General features: G+C 31.4%; 1 protein-coding gene across 2 annotated transcripts in view; it reads right to left on the reverse strand.

The window, feature by feature from the left end:
* LOC148281809 (uncharacterized) overlaps positions 1–15102 on the reverse strand; it is a 376481-nt gene that overhangs the window by 8726 nt on the left and 352653 nt on the right. The window lies entirely within an intron of this gene.

A 15102-nucleotide genomic window follows, 5' to 3' on the forward strand; every position in this document is an offset into this window, starting at 1 on the left:
TTCTTTTGATTGTTTTATGCAATCACTTTCACGCACTTACGGTTTTTTCAGTAACGATTTATTTTCCGAATTAAGGCTAACAACGTGCCAACCAGTAATGCATAATGTCATGTAATCAGTTTTTAAAATAACTTAATAGTACGATTGTTTGCCTTCAATAAATTTCTTAAAAATGACATTACAAAAACTAAAAAAAGATTAATTTGTAACAGAAATAATTTTAACAATTATTTATGTTCAAACATATAATATACTTGTTTCCTATTTTTTCATTTATTTTTCGTTGTACGTTACGCTATAAAATTATGAGCAAATAATGTTTTACTTTATCATCATCATTTCCTTTTCGCACCTGATGGTGCATAGGGCACTGCATTAGTACATCAATCGAAGCGTATCTTGATCATTTTTGTTACATGGAGGTAAGATAATCAATCTTACCCTTCAGATGCCAGTCCAGGGACTATGAAAATATTCTAATTTAAAAACAGCTTTATAAATAATGTTTTGTGTTAACAATGTCAGGAATCAAACCCGAGCCCTTTTGCATTGTAGGTTGCGTTGACCACTACACCACGAGGTCGACAATGTTTTACTTACCTACCAAAAATTCTTGACACTGAGCGATATAAAATAAGTTAACATTAAATTCTTATCAAAGTTCATCAATCCCTAAATTTTTATTTCTAAGGCACGTTAAAAAATACAAAAAACAATTCGTTTACAGTCGGAAATGTTCTTAAAAAATAAAAAAAATTCTTTGATTATTGAAAAGTATTTACGAGTACATGAAAATAACATTTTTATATGTATAAACTTATATGTATTTATTTAATATGTAATATATTTTCTTTACTAACTTTGTTTACTTTGTGGAAATATGTTATTAGTTCTGAGTTTATACACTATATCTGTTTGTTTACTATAAATACGAATGTAGAACTGTTGATTTCTCAAAAAAAATAAAACAAAGCGAGAATCCTTGACTTGTACTTTGAAAATATATTAATTCTATACATCCAAAAAATTACTCGTACAAGTGATAAATAAAATCGACAAATTTGGTTTAGCGTCACTATACTTGTAGAAGTGCGGTATAGTATAAATAGTCGTATAGTGTATAGGTACATCCTGCAAACCAAACTCAAACCAACGCAACTGTTAAATTCATTGTCTCTGATTAAATTATTATTTCAAATGTTTTGTTTTACTTTTCTAATATAAATAGTTTGTATCATCATTTATTTCTATCGAAACTCGAAAGAGCTAGTTTTCAAACATTAAAACACCATATTGCCATTAACAGTTGTGGTAGAATATGTACGAGTAGCTTGTATTGACCAAATTAATGATGATTCAAATTGAATTGCTAAATTATTTCATCCATACAACATGAAATAACGATAAACATTCAGTGAAAAGGTACTATTTAGTTTATAGATTTCTATTTTAATCAAATAAACATGTAAATAAATTGTATTCAGATCAAAATGTTTGGTTTGTTTAAATAGATTTTTTCCTATTTTCCCCTGTTTACATTAATTTTAAAAAATTTGCTTTGAATGTTTTCATTAATTTATGTTTATTATCATTATCATCATATTATTTATTTAAGCACTGTGAACATAGATGTTCAATCGATTTCTGTATTCATATTTCGAAATCTTTTTTTGGAATAATATTTTAAAACATAAAGCTGTAAAAAATGCGTACGGGTCAGAAAATGGTACAAGATCTTGTGCAGTTATACAATAATTCTTATGCCAATCTACGGCCATTTTATTTGCTGCCTTATACGGGGCAGTTTCCGGGATTCAAAATAGTATAAAATGTTTTCAGCGCCCAGACAGATAACGGACAGTTTTACAGTTGACAAAACCAACTATCTTGTGACTACGCGACTACTGACAACTTAACATAAATTTTTCTGCCATTAATAATCAACATTGTGTTTCTAAAATGATATGGATCGTGGTGAATTTTATTGGTAATCAGTATCTCCAGATATATATATATGTATATATTTTCATATCTAGACATGAAAAGTGTAGTGAAACAAATGAAACCGACGGTAAATAAAGTTACACAAACAACAACAAATGCTCGTTGACTTAAAAAAACGTAGGATGAGCGCTTACATTTTTTATGCGCGCGCAGATTTTGGTTCAAACGTTTGTTGAAAATTAGAACGCGTTCTTTTTTAAAATTAGACCACAGCTTTCGCCTAATTTGTGTATTATACTACTTTATAATTATAACGTCAAATATTTCACAAGATCTTGTAAATTATTTTAACCCATGTTATACGATTTTAAAACTTGATTGGACGTCATCAATAATTAATCGAAGCAAAGTCAAGTTACTAGTTTAAATGTATTAAAAAAAATATTACCCAAAAATTATGATAAAAGGCGTAACATAAATTAAAAATAAAACATCAGATAAAAAGTTGAAATATTTGGGTATTATGTTTTTTTTCTGTATTCGCATACATATTATTTGTCTTGATATACGTACCCACGTTAAAGCTCTACGGATGTTTCAAATCAATAAAATTAACATTCTAAATCTCCGCCAATTTATTCGTAAACAGATTCAATGACGTAAATAATATTATTATTATTATTTTCTTCATCAGAAAAATATATTGAAATTTTGGATAAAATTACTCGAAACGTTTAAACGTAGCTCTCGCCCAAGACAAAGAATTAATCGAACAAAAGTTATCGAAGGCGAGACGACAAAAAGTGGTTACATAAGGTATTTCTGGTTCCAACCGCTTTGAGCGCAAAGGATTCATAAAGCGTGGAAGGTATTTAAATTACTTCCGAGAATCCATTATCATATTGCTGTGGAAATCCTAAAAATGTTTTCGTTGAAAAATCATTGAATAGGAATCTTTAGCGCGGAACATGTACGGCTTATGTATATTTCATGGACGCTTTCGGGGCTCAATACGGAAAATATATCCTAGAGATGTGAAACTCCGCACGTATTGGAGTAAAAGTCTTATTTTGATGTACAGAAGCTTCAAGGTACACTTTTGTATTCGTATAATATACAATATTGTAGTACACAACACTTTGACTGAGTATTTGAACAATAGTGTATATTCACAAGGCGGGAATAACGTCAAAAATACAATATATATTTAAAGCGGATTTTTACGATTCTAATGATATAACTATCGATGTAAATAAAATATGTTTTCATTTATAATTTTCGGGTTTAAAATAAGCACATGTAAAACGGATCGCAGTTGGCATCACGTCATTTTGACGTCACGCGTTATGACCGCCGACTGCGCTTCTTATTAACATTGCATGCAAGTTTGGCGCTAAAACTTCATTCGTACCGTTTTTCTAACAGGGCGCGAAATGTCTCGTTTTCGGGTAATTTAAAATATGCATATTTTTAATCCTTTTAGAAAATTCATCCAACGTCGCACGAAAACAATATTAATACCGTTACCAGTGTGATTTGTTGCGTTTTTAAAAATAAAAATAATAAAATTACTTGAAAAGACCCTATTGTCATTTTAACCGATGGCTGGTGGCAGTAATATAAATATAGGTAATGGATAAATAATTCACCCTCATAACTGTATTCTTTATTCGCCTGAGCACATTAAAAACATCAAATTATCACAAAAGAGTCAAAATAGCCCATAAAATAATATGCACATAGTGTACATAAAATACGTATTAAAATATAATTTGTGTTTTAAGGTTGGTAGACCCACCATTTTGTTCGCTGAAAAATTCAGAGGGTTTGAAGTCAATTGTACGTTGTAAAATTTATGAAGTAAACGGGATAAATAGGCCACGACAAGAATATTGCTTACCGCATACACATAAATATGCATGAAGGTTGCGGCGCGCTTGGATTACTTTGGCTTGGTGTCCCAAGGCGCCTGTACTGCACTTAAATGACTTGCTTAGTTGTTTCACTTTTAGGTCAACAGGCTCCCGCCCTCCAGTCCGGATAAGAGAATATATAGACTATGTAGGTAGTTAGGCGTGAGGACGGCCATGGCCGTTAGAAAGAGGGGTTTAATCAACTGTTTCGAGACTCGTGGGGGTGCATCGAGACCCAGACCCACAAACCCACAAACAGAAATAAGCGCAAAAGCAAATAGGCTTTCATGTGATATACAGTTGATCACTGCTCTATTTTACTTTCTTTCTTATTTTGCACCCCTATTGCATGTCTTAATTTGGCTATTTTAAGTAATTTATTTATTAAGGAAATCATACAGTCTTCATGTAAATACAAGGTACAAAAGAACAATTTTAAAAAGTAAGACCAATTACAGATTTCACACTAATTTATTATGAATGCAGGAAAAGAAGCGTAAAATAATTGAATTCTAAAAAGTAAAAATATGAATATTAAATAAAAAGTACATAAAAGGGAGAAGACATTGTATAGCTCCAACTTTACTTTCCTCCCTCTCTCTCTGCTTCCATGAACATTTATATTTCTTTGTAAAAATTCACAAACAACAATAATTAATTAGATGCAGGTAGTAGATATACATATGAATAAGTATAAATAAGAGTTGAAATCAAAAGTTTAAATTAAAATTAAAAGTTTAAATTAAAATTAAAGTTAAAAGTTTAAATTAAAAGTTAAAACTAAGAATTAAAATTAAAAAGTTAAAATTGAAAGTCAAAATTAAAAGTAAAATTAAAAGGTGAAAGTTAAGCAGGAGATAAATTTAAAATGTCTTTAACAGATCTGATAAAAATTTGGTATTTACAATGTAAATGAATACAGTTTAACCACACTCTTTCTTAGGAGAACACTGATATATCTCTACGATGTTTTCTGAGCGAGATATATCACAAACTTCAGTACTCTTTGAAATCATTTAATTAAAATATCGAAAACACTGCAGTAATTATGATGCAAAACGCTTTTTCTCATATTTTAATTGTCAAATGAGCAAAACAAATACAGAAATACCGAGCATTATAATTTTAATATCTTGCAATTGTGTAACTTGCAACAATATTGTAGCATTTCAGTATCCCGAATTCAATTTCGGCTAAGGGTTATTTTTTGTGACTTTTTACAAACAACAAAAAAAACGAAGGCAATATTTTAAATAAAGTATGATTCAGTCAGTTTCCGGCTTTTAAAGAGATTGATTCTCAATTTCCTTATATAATACTCATTTAAATTCTTTCGAGGAAAATATCGAAAGAGCTTCGCATTCAACCTGCGACAATATTCATGAGATTTTATCTGGAAGCGCATTCAAAGCTTTCATATGTCTTCGCAAACACCGGGAGGTGACGAACACATTCTGGAAACATCTTCAATAAGGGGACGCGGCGCGGGCGCCCGCAATATGGGGGCACGTTACGCGGTGCTAAGGGGGTGACAACTTGAAATTATTTTGTAACGTCGCGCGTCGCGTCGCGAGGTACTAACAGATAATGAAACGATGTTTGAATAAATAAATATTGTGAAATAATTATTTATTTATATCCTTTGACTGTTAAATATCATGCTCAGTTCTTCCCATTGGTGCGATTTCATCTGAATGCCAACAAATTCAACCATCTTTTTTATATATAGTGTTATGTTTTTAGTTTTAAAAATTCTTAATTTAAATTCTCACTGATTTTGGTGAGTGCCACACCAGAGTATTGTCACTCTGGTGGGTACTAATAGAATAGTACATAAAGATAGCACAAGGGCTATAATCTCGCTCTATTTCGTTTTTTCTCGAAATCTTCGGTCGTCACGGAGCGCACTGTGCTTTAAAATAAATACAAATAAATAAATATAATAGTTTATTGTACATTATTTGAGATATAAGTCCCAACTCCGTAGAACTAAAAGTCCTGTGTTGAGATGGGACTAAGTAGCAATTAGTTGACACAGGGAGATGAGTATATTACCACAAATATAAGATCGGAAAAAAATAAATTTAAAAAACATATATATGGCACATGAATATGGTAAACAGTAAACTCAAACATTCTTAAAATCAGGAGTTTCCTACTCAAATCCCTCTTACTAAGAACATTCCAGTCCTTAACTACTTTCTTGAAAATAGTTTTTGTCCTCAAGGGGTTAATACGCTTTTCAAAAATATTAAACACTCTCGGTACGATAAATGAGAGATGTCTCTGAGAAAAAGTCCTACGGTCTATTGATAAATGTACTTTTATATTTGTTTATATAAATATGTGAGTGTATTTTTGATTTTCGTTATTTCAGTATCTTTCATCGAGTTATTAGTTTACACTTTATAACAACTATTTTGCATTCTTTTGAATAACTTCCATTGTATGTTTTAAACGTACCTTTATTAACTTTACTTCTTCAACATTTGTATAGTAAAAGCCCTCTGGGCGTTTTAAGTATAAAAAATAAAATAAAATATCTTTGAAAAAAAACGTTTCATAAGTCTTACAAGGAATTTTCTGAACCATCGGCAGAACTCAAGAAGAAATATGGATGTTAAAACATAGGCAACATAGTGAATGTTACACGGTGTTACACAATGATGAATTGCCACTTAAACCAGCCAATGTAAAACCAGACAGGTATGTCATTAGCCCTGTAAATGCCTTAAACTCCCATATTCCCTGCTCCAAAATGATCTCCACTCTGTTTAAAATACAACCGTGTTAATCTAAAAAACTCTCTAGGGGGTAAAATATAGACCTTATAAAGAATAATTTGGACAAACTGAAAATATTGTTTAAATAATAAGGTGTCTATTTATTATAAGTCAGTGGGCATTTGAATTTTCAATTCGGTTGAAAAAATGTCCCCTTTGAAAATATTAGGAGCTGCTTTTATAAATTGGTTTCAATATTTAATACTATATTGTAATGTGTTAGAGCATGTCGGTGAATCAAGAAAACATACATTTTTTGTTTGTGTTTGTATGCACATTCTAATATTATATTTGAAAACTATCTGTTTAGCACACATAAATAATTTAGGCTTTTAAATATTTTAATTGACTGAAAGTGCATAAAGGTACTCGTATGTAAAGTTTTTTAAAACATTTCAACAGTATTTATATCGTATAACGTTTAATTATTTATAAACGGCATTTCTGCCATTTACATATATGTGGCACAAAGAGTGCTTAAAAATAAAAATATGAAAAAATCGAGTATGATATCGGTAGTCAGATGGCAAAAGGGACCATCTGTATTTTGGTCTATGTTTTAGTTTTCAAAAGTTTTAATTAATATTTCAGTAAAGACACGCAGCAAAAAAAAATTAATCAGCGTCATTTAAAATGGTAATTTATGATTAAAAAGCAACACTAATATATTTTAGTTTGTGGATTGAAGTCTTGAAATTGAGACGTACTTCAGCTCTCTTGAACATTTTTGAAAATTACAGATGGTCCCTTCTGCCATCTGACTACCGATATATTAATATACTCGTACTATACACATTTAAATAACTTAAAATACATGCATATTTAAATAAATTAAACAATAACAAAATACATTGATCAATCAAGTTATAACTATTCCAACCCAATTTCCTAAGGTTGATTTGCTCTTTTTGATAAAAACACGTTGGTCACTTTATTTTTTAAGTTAGGGAGATATAAACTAAATATATCAAAATATGATGCATATTCATTCCCGGTATTCTGTAATCTAAAAATAGGTGATTTATATTGAGCTACCGTTTTACATATGGATGTAATAAATCAAGTCTTTAGCTAAGTAGTATTTTGTGTTTGTGCAGGTGGTATGGAGCGAGAATTAAGGGGGGTTGAAATTCGATCATTTGCAGTGGTTCTAAAATAACAAAATAAAATAAAAGGAGTGCACTATAAGAAATATAGTTAATTTGTAAATTTTTTCACTTTTTTCTAATAATTTATGACTTTTAAACACGCCAAAAGTATGCTGACGATACGGTTATAATTGAAGATTTAGTCGGGGGTCTTTAGGTCACTGCAGATAAGCTAATTAGGTACTCCGCGTGCATTAGTTTAAAAATCAATATTGCGAAAACCCATGTAGGTACTGTGTAACACTTAAAGCCTTGATTCTCACAATCCCTTGACTCTGTCAAACCAAATCATCGAAAGGGTCGAGAATCTCAAATACCTGGGAGTACAGATTTAGTAGAGTAGAGTTTTTTTCAATTTTGTTTATTCAGAAAAACAACAGCAATACAAAAAAATATATACAGCATTATAAAAAAACACAAAATAAAGCCAAATCAGTTTTCTACATAATTACAATTATAAAAATTCAGTTCAGTTAGATATTAATACATGTAGAAGTGCGTGTGTGGGAGTTTTTGTGTGTGAGGATACGTGGGTAAGTGAGTGGAGTGTAGTTAAGGTAGGTGAATATAGATTACAAAGTTACAAAAATAGCAGCTTTTAAAAAGAACTGGGAGTGCGGCTAGAAATAGCAGGCACCATATTCAACTATGAAGGCTGTCGAAGATCCGATATTTACTCAGTGAAAACCAAATACCGTCTATATAACGCCTGCATAACACCAATTCTCCTCTACGGATGCGAATCGTGGCGCCTCACTAGGGCCCGAAGCAGCAAAATATGGAGTTTTGAGAATAAATGTCTCAGAAGAATCTTGGGTGTGCAGTAGTTTGACTTTGTAGGGAATGGAGTAATAAGAGAACGGGCGCAGCAAACTCCGGTGACAACTGTTGTCAAGCGGAGGCGATACGGTTGGCTGGGCCATATACGGCGGATGCCTCTAGAGAGCTTTAACCACGCTTGTCTACTTTACAAGGCATCAGGCTCACGACGTCCTGGACGTCTACTGCTGACTGTTCGTTGGCAGTTTATGTCAGAACTTCGGGACGAGAATCTGACGCACAGGAGCTGGTAGCCGAAAGAGATGCATGGAGGTTCTTTGTGGATACTATATGCTCCAACTAGGGAGTGGACATGGAGTTATGATAATAATGATTTATCGCTTTTTAAATTTCTTAGATTTCTTGGTTTAACTTCAATGTTTTATTTTCATCATGTAGAACTTTTTACCCAGCGTCTTTATTATACCCATAATTATTTAATTTCAAACAATAATTGAATGAAAAAATATGTAGTTAAATCAAAGCCAATTCATTTTAATTTTAATTATAATAAAAAACCACGAAGTTAGTATTTCAAATACAAATTTAATAAATAACATCATATTTACATAGGTACCGATAAAGTAACACAACGGTTGGACTGAAAAAGTAAAGTCTCACGAAATTATTACCAGTACATGCCTAAAAATAATTTTCAATGAAGTATAATAAAAATAATATATTCTACCCAATGTTCCTTGGAAACGATATCAAAATAAATGGATATTTGCATGTATTTTAATTGCATTAAGACTTGAGGGTGGGTTGCTCTAGGGCAATTCGCGATGGAGAGGAACGCGTTTTAAATCTCAGTCAGATTTGTTGGGGTTTGAAATGTACTACCTCTATAAAATGTAAGGTCGAATAAGATAAAATTGAAAAACATTTTTTTATTACGTCACGGAATTCTTATCGTATCGTATTATTTTTAATTGAATACTGATTATTTATCGATAGCAGGATTAGTTCATGGGATTGAAAAAAAACTGTCTGAATTAGGTACCATATTACAGCATAAATGCAGAACATTTTAGTGAAGGGAATGCATTTACAGGTTTCATAATCTGTCATTGGCTGTTTATGTGATTTACATACTGTGTAACATTTCCCATTCTACATATGTTTGAGTATCCATATTTCTCAAATTCTTCTGTTTTCAAATTCATCTTTGTTGTAATAAACGCCAATCTTCTTTATCCACAAATATTATATAAATATATATTTTATATATATTAGGACTAAAAATACTGTTGACTAGTTTTGTCAAATGAAAATTCTATAATTTAATTTTTAAATATCGACATTTTTTGTGTTTGCAGTTAGTGTATATTTTTTCGTAATAAGTAGATATACGTGAAATTTTATTCGAATAAAAGAAATTATGTTCAATAACAAAAGGATTATCATTAATATTTAACCCTTTCAGATCTGAAATTATTCCTGTTGATATAAAACATATCTTGTATTCTGCACCTACTTAAGGAATTATTTAAAAATTATTGGTATGTTCAAAAATGTTTTATCTCTTATACTTTATATAATATTTAACATTCATTGTTAATGAAGATTGGGTCTCTGATGATGCATAAAAAAAGTTCATTTAACATACAGTATTATCGTACGATGTATGTGTATTCGATAAAATTAGTTTAATTTAAGTAAATTATATTGAAAACTTGGCTTAAATATCATTTGAAAGGACGACTAGAATTCGTTCCAAAACAAACATGCCAGCCAGAAATCAGTCAAAACAAAAAAATAACTTTTCGGTGTCATGTCGACTATCAAAGTAAGCAGAAAAAAATAGAGACATACTTAGAGATACAAGTAATTAAAAAATAAACTAGCCGCTTTTGAATTTAGGTAGATACGGGATTAAACTAATCTTAAGCATTGTAATTGTTTGAATGAACACCCGATATGAACGGGTCAAAAACACAACTTTGTGCACAAACGTTTCAATAAATGTTAACGAATAATTGGATATATAATAATTATACATTTCCTCTATCATTCTTCCTCTAACTATAATCCTTTTTTTCAAATATTGATATATTTAACACGCCCCTTAATTTATTTATTTAAAAATAAATTAAGACTGATTCTTTCTGGCTGAGATACGATTCCACTTGATATTTAATAATGTTCACACTTACGCACACCTGAATACTTACTCCCACATACAAACAAATACACCCATACACTTACTCTCATACAAATACACATAAACACACTCTTTTGTTATACCACAATTTAGTATGAATGATATTTATTTAGAAACTTCGCTGGTCTGTCCTTAACCCGAATCTTTTTATTGTTATTATATCATTGTCGACTGTTTGTTTCTGTAAAATAAATAAATAAGTAACCTCTAACCGACATTCCTATGTCTAACGGTTTTGAGACGTACCCGTTTCTTCGTCAGGATACTAATTACACTGACGTGCAACGTCATGAAACCGGTAGACACGGAAAAGTCGGTAAAAGTGGTTAACATACAATTATTTATCAATACTTATAAAAAAAAGATAAATGTATTTTATTATTATCAACACCGAGTGTGATGAAAATAGGTATACTATCCTACATCAAATCGCCATGCAAAATGTTCGATTTAATAGGCGCACGATTAAATAGTAGATAAGTAAAACAAATGATGACCTATTCCTTATTGAAAAAAGGGGAACTTTTTACTTTAATACATACTAGTTTGAATACATGGGCTACTTACACTTTTTGCTCAAAAAGGTAATTTTATAAAACACGTGTTTTCGTAATAGTCGTTAAAGCAAACTGTTAAATTGTTCGGAAAATATTGTAACGCGTAAATATCTAGTGTTTGGGGTCCTTAAAATATTACGAAAATTGTATCTTACAACAGATTATCTCAAGTACTAAAAACTTCACAACAACTAAACGAAGAACGAACCTAATAATTTACTGATTCACGTATGTTTTGCTTGAATTTTCTTTAAATTGCTTAAACAAAGTGTAAACAACTAAGGTGTGAATTTTAGCGGAATTTTCTTAGCGATAGAACATTATCCCATCATGTGTGTTCTTAAACCAGGTCACATAACCTTATATTACCTGTTTAAGAGAAAGGTTGCTTTAAACCGTTTACTTCGAGTGGCACTTTACTCCGAATGTTTTTGATCATTAAATATAAATCTTTGAGCCGAAAGCCGCCTATTTACGAAAAGAAAAGAAATTTTGGTAGTGATGGTGCCATGGCGTGTTATGAAAATGTTTCACTATACATAAAAATAACAAAAGATTGATTTGATTTTTTGTCCAAAATACAAGAGTTATAAATATCTACATAATTCAGTACAACAGAATAGTAGTTGGCTATGGCATGTGTGATGACCTTTGTTAGTTTACAATGAGGCAGACATATTTATAGCTATACTCGTTTTCCTTTTTCAGGATTTTTACCTTGGCCAACAAATAAAAAACGCATGTCCAGGGATTGTATTCCACACAGAGAACTGAATTCTTAATCCACCTGGACACGGTGACTTGGTGAGCATTCTCACTTAAAAATTCTGAAAAAGAAAATCAAGCGATGATATTTATTTATTCATATTTTTGCCTACAAACTATGACCAATAATCAAAATAATGTGACCTCACTGGGTTTACCGTGCCGAGGACACTTAACAAAATACTTTTTTTAAATTACATTTGAGAATGCACAAAGAAGACTAACTTAAAAAAAAACGAAGATAATTACCAAATATTCAGACAGTTTTAAAAACAAGGTATATATTTATTTATTTATTATATATATACGGCCTAAGCCAATTACAACAGTTACATGAAGAAACATAAATGCATGAAACTGAATAAAAAGAACATAAAACTATTTAGCTAAGACAAACAAGGGCAAAACAATAATAGTATACAATATATTAAAAAAAACGAAAGATCAAAAACTTTGAGCTAAACCATGCCAATCCAACTTCATCCCACACTGTTTAGTCGCAAAAAGTTCTATGAAAAGCCGGAAGATCTATCCCAAAAAATTCCAAGTCGTGTGATGAATTGACTAATCTACACATTCTGGACATTGGGGCATAACAACCAAAGTTGCTCTTAGAAGATTTTATAAATAGCAGATTTTGACTTCTGGTGACACGGTTGGGAACATGAAAAGAAATTTATTGCAACAGAGATGGGACATCACTTATAGCATTAAGTATTTTGAAAATGCATATAAGGTCCATCTCAGTTCTACGTCTCTCCAATGAAGACAGATTAAGAGATTGCTCTATTTCAAAATAAGAATAATTACCCCTTTGTAATCCAAGCAACCATGCCACTTTTCTTAAAAAACGGTGTTGGACAGACTCGATATGGTTAATATGAGCCCTGTAGAATGGAGACCAAATAGGAGAAGCGTATTCTAGATGGGGTCGAACTAGTGAGCAATAGAGAGTTTTGATTGACATTTTGGATGTTTTTAGTTTTTGATTTTTTTATATGTACATCTATATTATTTATATTACAAAACGCACAATGAAAATAAGAAAAACCTAACATAATCTATACACTTGTGGAGCAGTCAATTCAATATTGGTATGGGCGAATGAAACAATCCATTTTACTTCTACCTAGCTCTACTATCCATTTTTTTATAGCCCTTTTAAACATTTTCTCATTACTAATTGTTTTAATAGAATGTGGAAGTAGGTTATGGATTTTAATTGAATAATTCTCAAAATCCCTTTGTCCGAAAGTGGTTTTAGTTTGTATTTGTTTGAGTTGCCTGTGTGTTGAGGATCTAGTGATTGTATTATTTGTATGTGATGTATTGTGGGGGTTATGTCTTTCATTTGAGTAAGAGTAGTTTTTGAATCTATAAGTTAGTATTGTTTTAGCGTAAAATTGTTTTGGTGTCATAAGTTGTGATTTATGGAATATTTCTTCAGTAGATGTCTGTATCGGGACTCTGAGTATTATTTTGATTATGGATATATATACGTCCACCTTGTAGTTTAGTGATTGGCGACTTTGTCTGCCATACTCGAGTTGCCAATTTCGAAGGTTAGGGGTGAAATATTTCTAAAGGTTCTTTGCAATATATCACTATCCCTGGACTGGCGCCTGAAGCGTAACATTGATCACTTTTCCTTCATGTAACAGATAATCTAAATACACTGCATTTGATGCACCGATGTGGTGCCCTATGCACCAATTGTTGTGGAGAGGGAAATTATAAATACGATAATAATTTATTTATTTATTCAAAATTACACTTGTTTAAATATTTATGAACTTATAAAGGCTTTTTAGGCTATGCCCGTGTCAAGCCACAATAAATAAAATACATGGTAAAATTAATTAGATCAAATTTTAATGACATAGAATAACAATCTAGAAAAAAAGATAAATGTAATAAATAATTAAATTCCAAAGAATACAATGCAAAAAAGATAATCTGAAATAATTATCAAAATATAAATTATACAAATTAAGAATCACACATAATCAAATATACAAAATAGTGGGATCATTAAAATCAACAAAATGATATCAAGGTTCGTAGGTTTTCACGGCCTTCAGAATACAGATAGTGTTTTTCTAGGTTATTATGCCGTGTTTGTGGGCTTTGTATTGCCGACGTTTGTGTTTTTAGACCATCTAAATAATCTCCACCCGGCTATACAGTTTACTATGGAAGTAGAGGAGGACAAAAGCCTATCTTTTCTAGACGTCAAATTAAGCAGAAAGGAAGATGGCAGACTGGGACATACGGTGTATAGAAAACCCACACATACAAACCGGTACCTCCATGCTACCTCACATCACCACCCATCTCAAAAATTAGGCATCATAAACACGCTGGCCAGAAGGGCAACACGTATTTGTGAAGAAAGTAACCTAGAAGAGGAATTGAATATACTGACAAAAGTATTAGAAAGTAATGGCTATGAAAAGAAGGATATAAAAAGAAGAATAATGTCGGTAACAAATCCAAAGAATATTTCCAAGATGGATGATGCTAATACGGATAAAAGAATAGCGTTCCTTCCCTATGTCAAAAATGTCACGGATAGAATTGCAAAAACGCTTAAGAAACGGGACATAAGGACAGTGTTCGGTACGACCTCAAAAGTAAGAAACTTACTAAAATCAGTAAAAGATCGGGACCCACTTGAAACAGACGGAGTATATAAATTAAATTGCAAAAGCTGTGAAACAGTCTACATAGGGCAGACTGCCAGAAACATAATGACAAGAATAAAAGAGCACAAGAGTGCATGCAAGTTGGGCTACCCGGATAAATCAGCTCTTGCAGAGCACTACATAGAAACAGGGCATAATTTCTCATTTGAGCCAAATGTCCTTGGAAAGCCCAAAAATCATCAAGCCCGTTTAATAAAGGAAGCCATAGAAATATACAAGCATCCTAATAACATAAACAGGGATGATGGGTTACGACTACGAACCTCATGGTACCCGGTGCTTCCAAAGCCCACGGTACAAACTC

Source organism: Micrasema longulum, unplaced genomic scaffold (genome assembly GCF_059751315.1).
Source record: "Micrasema longulum isolate JH-2025_06_02 unplaced genomic scaffold, ASM5975131v1 h1tg000406l, whole genome shotgun sequence".
Taxonomy (NCBI): Eukaryota; Metazoa; Arthropoda; class Insecta; order Trichoptera; family Brachycentridae; genus Micrasema; species Micrasema longulum.